Here is an 18,382-nt window from a genome sequence, read left to right on the forward strand (position 1 = left end):
AAACACAGGTTCTGTGTGTGAACTACACACCGAGCAGCTTTATCAGACAAAAATATAAATTAAAATGGGACTCGGAAAGTATAAAATATCTAGGAGTCCTCATTACACAAGACCTGAGTAAACTCTACGAAATAAATTATAATAAAATTAATGACAACATACAGAAAGACCTGTCAAAATGGCTATCATTAACCTTAGATTTTAGCTCAAGAATTGAGGCAATAAAACTGAACATACTACCTAGACTGCTGTACCTATTCCTCTCTTTACCAGTTCGAATCCCAGACTCCCAATTTACAGCATGGGATAAGCAAATATCACGATTAATTTGGGGAGGCAAAAGGCCCAGAGTCAAATTCAAAACACTTCAACTGGAGAAACAAAGGGGAGGCCTTGCATTGCCCAATTTAAGAGAATACTTTTATGCTGCTCAGTTGAAATACATGGCATGTTGGTGTTCTCCAGAATATTATGCCAAATGGAAGAAAATAGAGCTCACCCAGAGCAGAAATCTACCTCAGACCAAACTAGGAGACAAGCACTACAGACACCAGGAAGACGACAACTTTACTGTCTCTGAAACACTAAAAACCTGGACGGATATAGTTAGAAAATATAAAATTGAAGGAGACTGTAGGTTATTGCCATGGCCCTCGCAGACAACTCTTTTCATACCAGGACAAATTGACAAAACCTTTACAACATGGATAGATAGAGGTATTACAGCCATATGCACACTGACAGAAGGGAACATTTTCAAGTCTTTTGAAAGGGTTAAAAACTAATTTAAACTAGAAAATAAAGACTTGTTTTGTTACTTACAACTAAGACACTTTTTTGATAAACAGGTAAAAACAGGTTTATCATCAGAAAGCAATGTGCTGGTTAAAATGATGATGGATGCCTATGAGGAAATGCCTTCCAAAGCTGTCTCTAAACTATATGCATGTCTACAGAAATGTAATGGTAATAACTCTCTGTATATAAAATCTAAATGGGAAGACGAACTACAGACCGAAATTTCAGAGTGTGATTGGCGTTTATTATGCAAGACACAACACAGCTCTACGAGCTCTAAACGCTGGAGAGAGTTCGGCTGGAAAAATCTGACCCGTTTCTTTGTCACTCCGCAAATTAAAAGCAAACAGACTGGACTACAACAAAAATGTTGGAGACAATGTGGAAACTATAATGCCAATCACAGTCATATTTTCTGGTCATGCGCCAAACTACAACCTTTCAGGGACGACAGTATTAGACTCTTGGAGGACATCCTAAAATATAAGGTTCCCAGGGACCCATGGGTTCTGTATCTGGGCTTGATCCTAGAAGGAGTTATTATGAAAGAAGACAGGTACCTCTTCAAAATAATGATTGTTGCGTATAAGAAGGCCATTACAAGGAACTGGTTAAAAAGTGATGCTCCAAAAACAGGGCACTGGATGGTCATCATGGAGGAGATCTATGCAATGGAGAAAATGACTTTTCATCTGCGAATCAAAGCGGGTGACTTTGCACAAAAATGGAGGAAATGGACGTTATTCAAAAACAAGGACAATGTTTACTCAACTGACTGAGAATGTGTATGCCCCCCCCTTTTTGTATTGCTTTATGTTATATAGTTTATTTGTTCCTGCTGTCTCTATATAAAAAAACTAAATCAAAAGTTAAAAAAAAAAAAAAAACTAACTCGGGGGCTGGCAGGAAAAAGTCTGAACAAGTCATTGTGCAAAACCTCAGGCATTTACATTCACACATGCAACAACTCCCAACAATAGGCCAGAACTTTTTCGTAATTCCTGTGCATTAGTTGAAAACTATATTCATAATCTGGACAGTAATCGGCTCTGCCCTTTAAACCCGCTTTTGCCATTTTTTTAAACCTAGTTTCAGTGTTGCTTTTGATGTATTATGTGACCTTGACTGGGGCGACAGCATCGTCTCCTCAAGAGCAACATAAAGTCAACAACAACAGTTTCAAACAATAATTAAAAAGCATGAGGAAGGCTTTTATTTCCCTTACAAACATACAGCAGCATCGGTATCATCGTGTCACCATCACAGGAAAACTGTTGTCACCATCCTTCATCCGTCACAGGGCTGTCAGCAGAAATCCGTTACAAAGTCTATTCCCAGGGCTGTTGTCGCCTGACGCTACGTCCCTGCAACACTTGACAACTGCGACATTTTTTCCCCTTCCGTGTTGGATCCAAACACGCTTCAGCCCTCGAACTGAAGGGCGCTGAGGGTTACGATCACCCTTGAACTGCAGAGGATGGCTGCTCTCGCATTCTCTTTGAAAACTATGTCATGTCTGCAGCCCTTGACTTTAGGAAAAAGCAATAGATGAAGAGGCGGCGGTGAAGGCGGAGGAGGTTGTTGTGGTAGTAGGGGTGCTAATTAAAGCCATGGATTATTTTTTTGCTTCATGGTGGCATTTTGCTTGTTTGCCAAACAGCTGCTGTGGGATGAGCTCTGCCTTAGCTTGGCTGACTGCCGTACACTGGCTGCATTGTAGACACATATGGTTACACACACATTCTCCGGCTCTTGATGTATTCACTGCTGCACGGACAAGTATTTCCTGAAGAATTTTATTCCTGTGAGGGCCAAAACCAAAGCGAAAGTGTTATGCTGGAACTCGCGCTGAATTTGAAATGACCTACAGTGTGAAGGAAGGTGTTGAATTGGAATTGCTGAAAGACCAAATCTATATACTCCATATTCTGGACATTGAATGCTTTCAAAGTGACTGTGGCTGTTTAAAAAAAAATAAAAAAAGCCTTAGGATGATTCCCTTTCACTGATTTGGGTCCTTTTTTGTGGGAGAGCCAAGTCCACAAAGTGTGCCAGGTGCCTCAAGTGACTGACGTAAGAATGACTTATTGTCATGGTAACACTGATAAATTATAATTGGATGTTCAAATGCAAGTTGCATGTAGGTCACTTGCCTTGGGGATCAGATTTGGCACTTTGTGACATATCCATTTGGTCCAGATGGAATTAAAAAAAAAGAAAGAAAAAAAAAGAAAAAGGGATACAACTCCACGAAGCCTTTTGCTGCTTGCACTGATTAAACACATCAGATCTGTGTCACATGTAAGGAGACTGAGAACTGGGACAGTTTGAGCGGCAGCGTGGCAGAAACCTTCAAGTCTTCGCCAGCGCTTATTAAAATTCTTGTAGGTGGGTTACCAGCTTGTTAGAACACGAAAGGTGAGGACAGTTAGGACAGAGCTGTATTAATTATTTGAAGTGAGACTTACAGAAAGTGGACATTTTGCAGCCTATTAAAAAAAAACAACAGAGCACAAAAAGACACATTAATAATGACACACCATACCTTTTTGTTTATTTTTCTGGCGTAACCAATATACCTCTAAAATCTGAGACGCACAGCCACTACTGAGGGTGCAGCAGCCACGTCACTGTGTGCGACCTGATAAAAATACATCCCCAGTCATTGAGTGTTGACAGCTGATTGGACGCTGTGCTGGGAAAGACAATGACACAGACAAGTCTGGCAGTGCTACTTTTCCGACATCTTTTCTTTCTCACGAGGTCATAATCATGCATTTGCAGAAGACGCAGGTATATCTATCCATTAAATTGTTAGCAGGAGAGCAAAATCCCCAAAGTAAAAACAAAGTGAACTAAAAGAGTGACAGAGCTGCATGTTGTTGACGTTACTGAACACAACAGAAATCATCAAGCAGTAAGACAGTTTAAACTTCATTTTCTTTCTGAGAGACCTTCAAAACAGGGTTCTTCTTATATATTGGTGGCAGCTTAAATTCCTGATTTTACGGTACATTTGATAAAACCGTTAAATGTCCAACCACATGTCACATTCAAGGACACAATTTCCTTCTTTCCCTCATCAGGCAGCATGATTCACTTTAATCAAAGAGTAATTCATGACTCATACAAGAAAGCCTGACCACAAATATTACCACTGTATAGTTTGGATTTTATTCTCTTTGAGTTATTGCAAGTGCACAAGTTGTTTCATGAATTGCATTAAATGTATTAATACTTTGATATTTATCCCAAGATAGGCTGCCCTGAAATACTGTCAGTTATGTTATTTAAGCCAGTTGTGGTGACTGCCACTAAAAAGTTTTAGCGTCGGCACAAAGTATACTCCTGTCAACATGATTTTACATGTTTTAAGACAATTTTAAGTTAAGCAGTAGGCATGTTGGTAAGCAAAAAGAGTTTGGCACGTGCAGGTAATAAAAGTACACTTCTGCATCCGATCCATAACAATCAGCTCCGAGAGCCAACATGAGTCAGGGACACATCACGAGATCCCTCTCACATGCGTTAGTCCATGTACCAGTTTAAAAAATAAAACAGCTCTGGTCTGAGGTCCTTATTTTATACAAACCCTAAAATCTAGAGTAAGGTAGGCATTTCAAGCATGCATATAAACATCCAGATGAATGGACAAACTTCCAAGCATTCATTTAAATATGTATTATTTTCAGTTAACCCTCCTCCCCTTTAACTGTCTGTGTTGCAGTTTATTTTGATTGTGTCTTCTGTCTGATCTGATCTTTGTTTGTTATGTGCTGCAGAACAGGAACCTGCTGTAAACCAGTTTTAACTTTTGTTAAAAGTTAGTTATTTGTATTGAAAGTTTAGTGATGTTACTTTTAATCTTTCGTGTACAGAAAAATAAAATGAATCAATTTAAGAAAGGATTGTATAATGTTCTGCTCCGTCATCCAGAATAAATAGTGACCACAAAAACGTCACTGCGATGTCGACTTCACAACTTCACACACATTGTTATCCATCTGCTCGCTCCAAGCAACTTTCAGAGCTGATTTAAAGATTTCAGTTTTGATGTTTAAATTGATACATGGTTGGCCACTTCGCTATAAAAAGATTACTGTGCCCTTTCAAAGTTTAAAAAAAGCAACGGATGTGAAAAATGTAAAAACATGTTTAGCTGCAGCTTTTGCTGGATAGTGTGACCTCTGACTCTGCAACAACCTCCCACATAAAGTGTCAGAAAGCCAAAATACTGCTGTTACAAAAGTTGTGTACATCATTCTTTGCGTACCGTCTCATTTCTTGCTCATTTAAGCTGTAGTGAACTTAAAATACAATACAAAGGAGGGTGCACTATAATTAGTTTGCTTGCTTTCTATGTAATTTTTTGAACGGAAGCAGCAATGATGGCAGCATTGCATGCACGGCCATGATGATTTCCCCCCTCTGTTGATAGAGGTCACTGTTCCAGGGCAGCTAACTGTTGGAGAGGCTCATCTAAAAAATATAAATAGCTGTACTTTTTTTTTTCAGTCGTACGGCGTGAGATGTTCAATAAGATGATTTGTCACACAAAGGTAAAGAGAACAGCCACTTCTTCAAGAATTTCAGCTGCAACATTTAAACCACCACAAAATGACTCAGGTTGTAATTGCTTTGCAGCATGAACCAGAAATATAAAGATCAATCAAATATTTCCTGCAGCTGAAGGACTGACTGAAGTTCAAGTGTTCGATGAAACAGAAGCACTGATTATTATTATTTTTTTTAAAGTTGCAATTACAGTGAAAGTGCTAAGCTGAGATGAAGTAGCATAGCAGTGGAGTGGGGATGGAAGCCATGGAAAGAGTCGGCCAGTTGTAGTGGCAGCTGAAGTGTAGCAATTGAAAAAAGGAGGTAGAGGCATTTGAAAGGGAAGGAGGTGAAGTGGTGCTGGTACACTTGATGACTAAGCATGAATTTAAGGCCCTTTTCCACTGGGAGCCATCATAAAGCGCAAGTGATCTAATTACAGTTGAAAGCAGTTCAACTTCGCGTTCGAATGCTTCTCGATGTGTGTGTGTGTGTGTGTGTGTGTGTGTGTGTGTGTGTGTGTGTGTGTGTGTGTGTGTGTGTGTGTGTGTGTTACCACTTGAGCTCCGTTCACACTGAACACTGCTGATTCAAAAACATCCTTACCGTTATATTTAATTGGAAGGTAAACTTCCACACACTGAATTACTTGCAAACAAACATTTATTGACAACAACTTTAGTGCTAGACCTTCATCAGGCAAACAGTGTGTTAATATGGACAGGATATCTTGAAAAGGAAGTGGCTACCAAACTCCAACCATAAACTTAAGAGACAGTTCAAAAGAACTGATCATGTCCTACATCTACTGTAGGCTTATATTTTTTTTCTGTGCGTTTTGTCCGTTCGTACAAACACAAAAACTTTGTTAGGTCGATGAAAATGCACCTGTTGGATCACTCCTTTCAGGGTGAAGGTTATCAGAAAACTCTGTTTCAGTTGTTTATGTGTAGACAGGGACTGAGTTTTGGGCTTATAACGGCACATGGGCTGGTTTCTCCTCTATTTGACGTCATTGACCAATGAGCGGTCACTTTTGTTTTCAAGGGATTAGTTAGCAGACGTAACCAAACAACTGTTGTGTTGGCGTTTATGTTGCTAACTGGACTTTTTCCTGATTATAAATATATGACTCAGTTGGACTGAGAATGGACAACGCTCAAAACAACAAGCAGACTGATATTATATTTCATTTTTCGTACCCCAACAATATACAGTAGTCCTGTACGATTTGACACATTTGTCACTTTTCATTAAGCAGGTTTTGATTGGTTTCTTCAGTAGAGGGTTGACTTTTGTAACGTGCCATTTGAAACTATAGAATCCTGACAGTGCACACACACAGATTTAAAATGCAAAAACACACACATACAGACAGCAGCAGGCCTGTAGTGGCTTTTGGAAGAACTAGCATGACACAGCAAGGAACAGCGGGATATCAAAAAACATGGAGGGATGTCTGAATCTGATGGGCTGTGTGTGTGTGTGTGTGTGTGTGTGTGTGTGTGTGTGTGTGCGTGCATGCTTGCAGGGGTGTTACAATTAATAAGCAGCCACAGACTGACTGTCCCAAAGCCTCACTTTGATCACTAATGACTTGACACTTCTCCTGCTCTTTCTTACATTCTCCTCTTTGTTCATTATCATGTGTGCTTTGCTGTGGCAATTACTGTGTGATTTGTCCAGAGATATAGTAAGACAGGCAACGGCTTACAGCGATCAATCTCTCTCGTAGAGTCCTGCTGCAGGATCCCGGCGACATGAAGGGCTCTCTGCAGCTCTGATTAGCGCTCAGTGATTGAAGCCGTGCCTTTGAACGGGATCCTTTTAATTGTCAACTCTTCAGACCCCTGTCTCCTGTGATGTCAGCTTCAGATAAAACACAGGCTCGCTTCTCTCACATCGTTCATCGAGAAATACCAGCAGAAAGAGGAACGTGTCATACTACTTAACAGTCAACATCCATTTCTCTTCCTGCAGAATACACCCGATCAACTGATTTTTATTTATAAGCACCAAAGGAGAAAATGATCTCGTGCCATTTTTATTAAGAGCAGGTCTGGACCCAATCGGTGTATTAACTTTGAAAGATGTCTCATCCCTGCTTTGCTGTCATAGAGCAGCACATTAGTACCTCAGACATACTTTCTTAACCTCTCGAGGGTCATTCTTTTTGTATTTTTTTCAATGAACACGCGACACAAGGGCTGCAACTAAAGACTATTTTAATGGTGAACTAGGCATTGATGACTGACATGTCGGGGGGTTGATTCCCATCTGCTGCAGCCACATGTTGAAGAGTCCTTAATTGGGCAAAACACTGAACACACATTTCCTCCTATACTGCTGTGTCACCGGGGTGTGAATGGATGTAAATAGATGAGTTGAGGACATTTTACACAGCAGCCTCTGCCATCAGTCTGTGATAATAGTTCAAAACATAAGTGCAGAATAGGCTCTCTGTGCAACCATGAACGCCCACTTTCTCCACGACCCAAACAGAATGTGTCTTGCATGCTTCTTGTTGAAAAGTTAAAGTGAGGGAGGGGTTAGCTCAGACGTTAATGACATCTTCAGTCCTGGAGCGACTGTACACATTATTTCCCCCTGTATGTTCTGACTCTGGAGCAGGGATGTTTAACATCTGCACACAGCGTACACTGAACGTCAGTCCTTACATTTCCCACAGTCATCAAATTTATTGATGAATCATTTTAATTTTATTTAATCTTTGCATCCACATACTGTGTACTGTTTGAAAAATAAATCTGAATCCTGAATCACTTCCGCAACCCGCACCTTCCCTTTATCACCAGCTGGAGGAGGTATCCTGGATATATCTGGATAAGTTCTGTGGCCCAAGTTCTGAGGCCCTGAGGAATTAGTTTTTTGATTTTATGAACACATCATGAACCTCTTAGATCTCTCTGTGTGAAGAAAGAATCATCAAACACGGGACATCATGGAAAACTCTCCATTGTGCCAATGGGTGGTAAACACATGAGGTTTGCATAGATGCTGAGAGTGGTGTGAGACATTTAGGGACACATCATTAGTGGTGAGTTAAGTCAAATCAAGTTTACATAGCACATTTACAACAGCTTCAGCTGACCATAAAGACTCTCACAGACTTGGCTTGAATCTGTATCGCAAAAGCACCAGCAGAAATTCCATCCTTCACAGACAATCTTTCCACCCGAGTTTGCCCATTTCTCCTTTCAGTCCATCTGCTACAACCCTAGCTCCCATGCTGTTTTCCAATCACAGGCCACAGAAAAACGTTTTCAACAAAGTAGGTATAAACATGAATAGGTCGCTCAAGCGCGTAGCCGCTTTCAAAATGTATCACAAATTGAGCATCTTAGCAACACCAGCTCAAGGTCATCTGAATCCAGAATCCACTGCATCTTCCAGTAGTGGCCTCGAGGCAGAATCAACCATCGTCCAAAAACACTGGCAAATTATTATTTCTGATCCAACAAGTGCTATACTTCAAACAACAATCTCATGACACAGATCCAACATTTGTAACCATGACAGCAGAAACCCAGTAGCGGAACTTTCTACAGAACTCTCCCACAATGTTTTGAATCTTTTACTACTGTGGTGTTAAACTAGTTAAACAACCCAGCCGTGGAGGAAATGACAGTTCTTTACATTTCTACTCTGGACAATCCAAGAGGGTTAAACAAAGACTTTGATTTGAGGCTTTTTCAATGAGGAGTCGGCCATTCTGGGTATCTTAGAAAAAGAGGCATTGATGTCATAAATGTTATATAAATACTTATAATCAACTCGTAAGTCAAATGGGAAATAATTATACATTAAAGTTCATTTGACCATGAGTAACAGATTATATCGGGCCAGTTCCCCTTCTTGCATTTGGCAGCTACAGCTGTGTTGATTCTCTGTTGAATGTCTTTGAATTTGTCTATGTATTAAATTCATGTCTGCGCAATATGTCACTCTGTTGCCACCTTTCTGCACTGCTGTTCATTTTCTGCCTTTTCGTTTTACTATGGGAATTTATTAATAACAATAATTTACAATATTTCCTTCATTGCCTAATTAGTGTGCGGTTTAAAAAAATCGATGCATGCAACTATTTATGAAACAGGCTTACATTCATTACATTTTTCAAGTACTTTTATTTTTCACTTCTTAGAATTTTGTAATTTATGGGTTAAACACGATTTATCACAAATGCATTGGTGAAGTTGGGCTCTAGATGCCAAATGTGAGCAAGGACTTGCTGTGAGAAGGCAACATGATGACATTTGATGATTGCCTTCATTATCACCTATGATCAACTCGTACAATATAAAACACTTTTCCAGCTGAGACATCTTGTTTGATCCCTAAGCTGAAAATCAAACAGGAAGGAGGGGCAGTGTGTGTTATTGCTGCACTTTAGCAGGCTAATTTAACAGGATACAGAAGCTATTTACTCTGTCTGCTAAGCAGGAGATCAATTATAAAGGGAGGCTTTCTTCTGAAATCACAAGGCCTCCCCCTCAGACGGATTCATCATTTCCTGTACTGACCAGAAAATGTCCATTCAAAGATCATTCGTTGTATCTATAACTACTGAAGTTGCATCAGATATACAGTAGAATGAATCATGGAAACCATGGTGGGTGTGAATATAGATAATGTGTATAGATCAACATCTGTGCATTATTTCTTGGGAAAAGTCATGAAAAAGTACAGCTAATGTGATTTTCTGTCCTTCCAGAAAAGATCTCCAGAAAAAAAAGGTTTAACCCTGGGATTATCATCAGTCCAAAGGTGCTTTGTTGTTTTATGCCCTTTATGCAATCTCAAATGCCTGCTGTTTGTTTGGTTTTTTAACTGCTGTATCAAGATCAAGATGTATAAAGATGAAGATGGGATAAAAGAAAGTTTGGGTTCATATTCTTGTGCATTATTTATTTTTCACATTCAGCAGCACATAAAAAGACCACAGCAGGAAACACCAGCACTGTTGGCCCACCCAGGCAGTTTTCTTCCTGCAACATGACGACGAACAAAGACAGCTTTTAAGCACTTATATATGTATTCTCTTTATTGTTCTTGTCCCAGTTTTCCCTTACAATAGCGGAGAGGCAGTCGAAGGTTCCATTGTGCTATCACAGACAAAATACTCTTTCAAAAGCTTTTAGTTCCCGACAACAAAAAGTCTTACTTTAAATGCAGAGTCACTGAAAATGTTTTATTTTCCTCAATTGACTAAAGTATTTGGAACTTCTTGGTCATTATGCCGTACAGTATCTGGGGCAAACCAAAAAGCTGAACACTGCACAGCCTGAGCTGTAGATCCAAACTCTTGCAATTCCTTATCAGACAAAAAAAAATATATCGATAATTCCAGCACAGAAACCTGACTGATGTTAAGATGTCAGTCGCACTCAGCTCAGGATCAATGTTATCTGGAAATGGTGCAACAAACACATACGTCTCCTGGGAAAGACGGGTGGGTCGATGGATGCAGCCGGTGTCACAGTTTGGAAGCACCTTGATGTTTTGATCTCAAAATGTATTATCATTATTTCTTTTTCTTGGACGACCTCCAGCCATCTCTTTGGACTTGCATCGCAATAGGGCGGAACTTTTTGTTTCACAGGGGCTCAGTGGTAGAGTCTGTCATTTCTCAATCCCGAGCTCCTGTAGCCAAACATCTGATGTGTCCACGGGCAAGACATCTAACCCCAAGTTGCACACATTCATGAATGGATATGAACGGATTAGCTAACACTAATGGACATTTCACATAGCAGCTTTGCCATCACTGTGTGGGTGTGTAGGTGTGAAGCACTTTGAGTAGTCACAAGACAAGAAACGCGCTATACAAGCTTAAGTCAATTTACCATCATATATGGATGTGCACATCATGTGCAGCACATGAGCAATAGTCATATCGCACGATGTAAATCATGGGATCTGAAGCATTTCTTGTTGATCCCTTATTGTGCTCATGTTGAGTGAGTCTGTTTGTCACCTTCAGTCGTCACAGAACTGACAGGTGTGCATACAGTCTGTTTCCTCTTCATGAGGAGATGTTGCTGCTGTCACATACCCCAGCACGATGCTCATTTACACAAAACGGGTTCCCTGATTATTCCCACTACCAGCCACATAAGCTTGTTCATGCTGTAGCCACATTTACAGACTGTTAAACTGCAGAGGCTACTGTCCTCGTAGCAGCAGCAGTGGGTTTGAATTCTAACCTCGGCCCTTTGCTACATGTCGTCTCACAGTCTGTCCTCCCAGTCTCTCTAAAGCTGTCATTTTCAATAAAGGCCAAAATGGGCCCCCTTTACAAACAAATCCCAATATAATGCAGAAAGAAAAAAATATGGGGAAGTCCAATATTTCCAATATATTTAGCCCTATAGTGGCACAATAACGTCAATACAGCAATAGAGTTGTTGAATTGGTTAATTTCCCAGACATCCATGTACGCCACAGGGACACCTGGTCATTCAACCCGAAGAATGGCCCAGGCTCCATGTGAGAGAAAAGTCCATCTTACTGAAGCATGTGGGATCTGTCTTTTATCTGTTTTAAATCCACATTAAGCATTAACTGCTAATTTGTTTTGCTTTGAAAACTCTGGATGAATAATGCTGTGGATTTCTCTTGAATCCCTCAAAAAAAGAAATCAAAATCCTGCATTCAAGCGATCCTTACATTTGCTGTCATAAACAACAAATGTCACGGCAAAATGACAACCTCTCTAACTTGCTTCACTCCTAAATGAGCAGCTACTCTTGGTTGTTTTTTTGTAATGCATTGATATGTTCACTAATGAGTGCTCCAAAGTCTCTCTCTCAGCTGTCAACATCCAGCTATATAAGGCCAAACTCCTGTCAGTACCTCCTGTAAAGCCTCTGTAACTGTTTTAAATCTTTCTCTGTTAGCATTTCTTTTCAGCTTCTTTTCTCGCTAAACATCTACGCTAAGCATCTTCCTTGGTGTTTATTAAAAAAAATATATCAGTGAGGAACTTTGTTATATTTGTCATAAGAATGGCAGTTAGCTTCCTTTGGACCCAAAGGTCACTCAACGTTTGGATGTTTTCATTAACATTAAAGTTATGAAGTGGTATTTCTTAGATGTAAATGCAGAGGCAATAACTAAAGAACCAGGAAATAATGTATATACTGTGCAGGCTGATGACTTGATGAGAAACAGAGGAGGAGGCATGCAGGAAGCCGCAATCAGGAGGTGATTATTGGTGGAGCAGGACTACCTTTGTTTATCCATCTCTTATCTGGTATTATCGTGACTATTGCATGAACTGCCTCGAGACTGTGTGGCTTCTCTCAACAGGTTTCTGTGTTAATCAAAAGTCAATGAACTCTTTCTCACCTTCATCAGCAATTCCACCATGTTCACCCCAGTAGCTGATTTGCATCCACTAAGCACTGGCTTTGTTTGGATCCCCATGGGTGTGTACTGTTATGGGCCATTCAGAGCATCCACGCTCCTAACCAGGCATTAGTCTCAAAGGTAGACAACATCAATGTTCGATAAATGTTTGATCAATATACAGTAGCTTTGAATTCAGAAAACCAAATCTCTACTGGTTTCAAACACTATTTCAGGTCTTAAGTTCATATTTGGCAGTTAGTTTAACACAAAAGGACTCTATGTTGCCTCTAAACAGCCCTGTCAAATCTCAAATCTGAGGAACAAGATTGTTCATCGTTGTCAGCTGTCTGTATCTGCAGGATGATTAGATATTTATGGTTAAAGAGCTGACAACATCTTTTTTTTCTGAAAGGCAAACAGCTGTCATGTCAACTGAATGCCGAGATTTCAACGTGACGCCCCAGACTTAATTATTTGAACTTCCTCTTCACTCCCTCCCTCGCTCCCTCTGCATCTCCCACTTGTGTCTCTTTGAGCTCACCTCGTCTATAGATCAACCTTGCCGGAGCCCTCAAGTCTACAACACATATCACTTTTGACTGGTGAATCAATAACTGAATTACGTTTATGAAACCACACCACTAGAAGTGATGAGGGCTCTGCTGCTGCCTCGAGCCAACCACTTAACATTTTTAATCTTGCAGGAGTTCTGTATGGATCTGCCAGTTGGGAAAGAATTGGAGGGAAATCAGACACCCGGATGTTTTTTAATTAGGGGCAGGAGCCAAACAAGCAATGTCAGCTGTGCCTCTTATCAACATTAGTCAGCAATAGTGAGCGTGTATAGAGGGTGGAGGGCAGAAATGTGTATTTGAACAGGTCCCTTTCACACAAGAGTAAAAAAAAAGAAAAAGAAAATACAAGCATGACAGATATTTGGCTGATGCTCTTATCCACAGGAGTTTTCAGAAAGTTGATAGACAGAAAGACAGACAGCTCGGGATGAGTTGGCAGATATAGGCCAGCAGCCTGCCAGACGGTATAGTGAGTGATTCAGACTGCATGTTAAAGGAATTTGAAAGCCCAGTAAGGTCTTCATTATTAACAAGTCTGACATGTCTAGACAGAAATCAGCATACATTTTGCCATCAACTGAACATGTCAGTTTTCAATGTAATTTTAGCACAATTATATTTAAATGTGTCCTTTCATTAGCACATATATGATATGGTCATTTGTATTAAGTTGACACGTAAGTGAGGTAAAAGGCTTCTTCATTTACTTGTGTAATCTAATCGTACTCAGTAATACGTTACCTTTGATAACAAAATTGTTTATATTGGGTATAAGGGTGCAAATCCACCTAACCCTAAAGTCCAGTTCATTTGACCAGCGAGTGCTATGTTCCATCTTCAAGCATTGTACTCTTCCTTGGCCCTGACATGCTTGGAAGGTGTGCTTCAGCATGACACAGTTAATGCAAGAGGACAACACGTGGTCAGCCTTTCATTATCTGACTGAAGTTACTCAAAATAAGCCACAAAGTGTTTAAAGTTGCAGTTTTTTTTGTTTGTTTTTTTCAGTCTGCCTGTCATGTAAACTAAGCATTCTTCATGATCATGTAAAGCCATGCGTGGGTTTTATTGTGGGGGTGCACCTTCACCAATTTGCTCATCTGAAAAACAGGCCTTTAGACCGATTTACCAGGACAGAATGCAGAGTCATGTGCTGACATGACCCTGCCACGATCACCCACTGCACACAAGCTGAACCCCCCACCCCCCACAAAAATCTCACATAGCATCATTTCGACACAACCACTCCTTAAATGTGATTAGTCATATTTAGCCTGATGTCACCATTATTAGGCTTTCATTTTTTTAAATTAGTCTATTTTAGACCTGAATTTTTAAGTGAAACTAAACAGTGAGAACAGATATTGGCAACATTTGTGAAGATTGAAAATAATAAGACAATAAACACACACATACATTTCTATCAAAGGAGCAACAGGAAAGATGCTGGCTTTGTTGTCCAATTTGATGCCATTAAAAAGTCCATTATCCTTAAATGACCAGAATCTCTGTTTTATACAACACATCTATCTCTGTATTCATCATCAATCTCTGTATTCATCATCTACCAATTTAAAAAGGTTTCTCTTCTTGTGTTTGCCAATAATCGGCCCAACAAAGACATACTGGATTATTTAGAGGTGAATGGGGCTTGAGTTCACCTTCATTAGCTCTCTGTCTGACTGTCAATGTGTTTAACTGAACCAGTAATGAACCCGCTAGAAGAGGCTTTAGAATGAAGTGGTTACTTCCCTGTAAGCACACTGAAAGCTGATAACCTCTGCGTGAACCAAACCATCAGCTGGCACTTTTACCAGACACATTGGGCCTCTTCACAGTCAGTGTGGAAATGCTGTTTGAAGGACAGCATCCATTTTATACGTGACCATATTTGGTAATATATTTGCAAAATAGCCTGCAAAAGTGATTGGCTTGGATGGCTGGTGTTTCATCCCGATTGGCTGGCTTTATTAAAGTGTATTATTTGCACAAGGAGGAAATGGCATGTCTTAGAGGACGGGATGGGGTCTGGCAATATTCACGTGGTAGAAATGCAGAAAAGCTCTGTGCATGTCCAACAGTATTAAAAGCCACAGTTATTGGAGTGTCCATGCCAAGCGCACCATTTCCCTTAACGACAGCTTTGAGTTAATGAAGCCTAATTGAAAAAGATAAATAATGTGATTAAAAATAGATTTGTATGAAGTAACTCAAAAAGTACTTTACAAGAAGATAACAGGATTATTGTTGGGGAGGTGTTGAATACACAAGCTGTAGAGATGTAGTAGTTAGATATCGATATACAGATATATTGCGTTGATCCCTCAGCAGTATCAAACACTTTTGAAAAAGATAATGGAAAGTAAACGTTCGTGCATCACTGCCTGAAACTCGAGTCTCAGCAAACCTGTTGTGGTCATTGTAGCGCCCTCTGCTGGTGAAAGAGCACTGCTAGTGAAAGATTATGAACCCCAAGTATAAAGATATTTGACTGGTGAATAAATCTAGTCATAACAGTGCATATCTGTGCTAAAATTAGCACACTTGATATGCTAATGTCAGCTGATTTTATTGGTGGGGCTCCACATATAAGATCACTACACAAACCATTCTAAGCATGTTAAAACGTGTGGAAAAGAGTGTTTTTTACGCCTTCTTTCATGATATATTTACACCTCAACGCTACAGTAACAGTAGCTATCTGTGCGTAACACTGGGCATCTATTTTAAAACCTTCCTCTTAAAAGGTTTTACAGACGTGATCACCAACACCGCCATTTTTTTCAGGCATGGTAAATCACAATGTGTGTACATAAATTACATTTTCTCCTCCCAGTATTTTGCACACTAGGGTCAAAAGGCCTTATATTGTATATTCATGCAGGCAGACGTGCTAAATGGACAATGTGTGTTGTGTTGCTTATTTGAAAGATGCAATCCTTAGTGCATGCCATCAGTAGGCCTTCACTGGCTTGCACATTTGTTTGAGGGTGATATCAAGATAATAAAAGTATTTTCTACACACAGACCTTTAGTTGTGTTCTGGATGAGAAAGTTTGCTTGTTATACAACAGAAGTCCTAAATGTTTCAGTGTCAGGCCACACTTCATGGACTGCCTTCTTATCTATGCTTTTTACTGACTCCTAAAACTGGAAGTAGCTGCAACCTTTAGATTGAACTCGCTCTGTCTTCGGTGAAAGAGCGCTTCATGTTTTTGCTCATGTTTTGTTGTTTTGGTATGAGCTACTTTTTGTCCTTTTGTTGTTCCTTTTTGGAGAATGCTACGCTGCTGTCTTGGCCAGGACTGCCTTGTAAAAGAAAATCTCAATGGGAATATTCCGGTTAAAATGAAGGTCACATAAAAACAAAACAAAAACAAGTATCATGAAAAACAAAGTAACAGTGACTTGTTGTCAATTTTAGGTCAATATATGAAAGGGGAACTTACTATTTAACACATTTCACACATCAAAGTCTGCTACAGGTCAAGGGGAGTTCTACTGCTACCTCCAAAGAAACCCTAAGGTTTTCCAGGGGGAGCTGTGTGAAGTCTAAGAGATTGCCTCGAGTGATATCGCATGAGTCAGAGTCGGTTTGGGCTGATGACTTCTTCTTTGAAAATGAAAAATAAAATCTGGGCCAGTAAAGTCAGAAAGAAGTAAACGTGCCAGACCTCTGAAACCCACTCCTAATCTCTGCTTTGGGATACATGCCAGAGGCTATATGAACCTTTATGAGCAGAACACACCTTGGTCACTTTCCCAACAGTCATCTTGGGCATCAAAACAAAATTATGAAGTCATGAAGATATCCCTGGCTCTATTGTTAAACATGCCATGGGTGCGTTGTAGCAGTGGAATTAACATATGGCCATTTTAAAATCAGTTTTAAAATGTCATGGCCAGGATCAGTGTTCGCCTCATGTGTAGAGGAAGAGGGGGCAAGAGTTTTCGCTCTTCAGCTCGACATCTACATCACAACAGGAGTGTCGGCACGTGTGCAGTTAGCACTGTAGGGGAGGAGAATGGGGTTTCTAGTGTGGGCGTCTGGTGACAGCGGAGGGAACAGGCCCTGGGCCTTTCTGTTGGAGGTTGACCCGGGGAGAGCAGCAGGGGCGAGGGGGAGGGAGAGGAGCAGATTCCTTGGCTTTTCTCTGAGGCCAACAGCCACATGAAGGGGAGAGAACAATATGTCATAGTCAAAGAGATGTGTTTTTTTTTTTTTACATGACAGGATGAAATGACCGCTGGCATACTGGGAGTCTGTTTTAAAGGGCTTATAGAGCCAAACATGAAAAGCAACTTTTGTTTGGCCTTGTGGTACATTTTGCAATCAAAGATGCTTTTGTTTCACAATGGTTTATGGTCATAAAGCGCAAACAAACTTTACAATCTGATACCTACTTTGACATAAGCCTTTGTCCAGCTAAATTAAGATAAGCCACACGCTAAAGTATTGCTTTCATAGAACCAAGCTTATCTTGTTTTGTCATTAAGTTTAAAGTAAAAAGTAGACATAATCTTGCGTTAACCATTAGTTCCTGAGATGGAGCTTTGAACCCAACAATAGTTTCCCCATATTGGAAATGCTGCCTCACGCTAACTTTCAGTTAAGCTCGCAAACTGGAAAAGAGGAGGAAGCGACAAATAACACCAAATGGGGGAAAACATTGGTACGATAGCAGCAGGCTCAAAGGGGTTTTCCAGAACCTGTGTCGAGAGCTGGAGAAAAATAAAACCTCTGAACAGCCAATCAGAGTGATTCCACTCAGCAACCGCGCTGATGCTGCTGACGTCTATTCAACATGTTGAATCGGCCAAAAAAAGGCAGACGGGTAGCGACGGAGCTGGACACAAGAACAGCGACGATCGCTCACTGTCGGTCCAAATAAGACCGACAAGTGACTATGTTCTTGGTCTGACTATGTTCTTGGTGTGACTATGTTCTTGGTGTGCCAGGGCCTTTAAGTGACTCAGGTTAAACAAGCACAATCAAGTAAAATCATTAAGCTGACAGGCTCCTTTTTGAAAGGGTAATGTAAATATTAATTAAGTAATTTAAAAATAAAAGACACGTGATC

At 40.2% G+C, this 18,382-nt stretch overlaps 1 long non-coding RNA gene across 3 annotated transcripts in view; it reads right to left on the minus strand.

Moving 5' to 3' along the window:
• Positions 1-18,382, minus strand: part of LOC306834816 — a 135,470-nt gene that overhangs the window by 71,213 nt on the left and 45,875 nt on the right. Inside the window, exon 3 of one of the 3 annotated variants that reach the window (XR_013780539.1) lies at positions 10,278-10,361. The exons of the other annotated variants lie outside the window; for them this stretch is intronic. This is a non-coding gene — a long non-coding RNA (uncharacterized lncRNA). Of the gene's footprint in view, positions 1-10,277; positions 10,362-18,382 lie in introns of those variants that run through there. 3 annotated transcript variants of the gene reach the window in all.

The sequence above is a fragment of the Symphodus melops genome (assembly GCF_947650265.1).
Source record: "Symphodus melops genome assembly, chromosome: 14".
NCBI classification, from domain to species: Eukaryota; Metazoa; Chordata; class Actinopteri; order Labriformes; family Labridae; genus Symphodus; species Symphodus melops.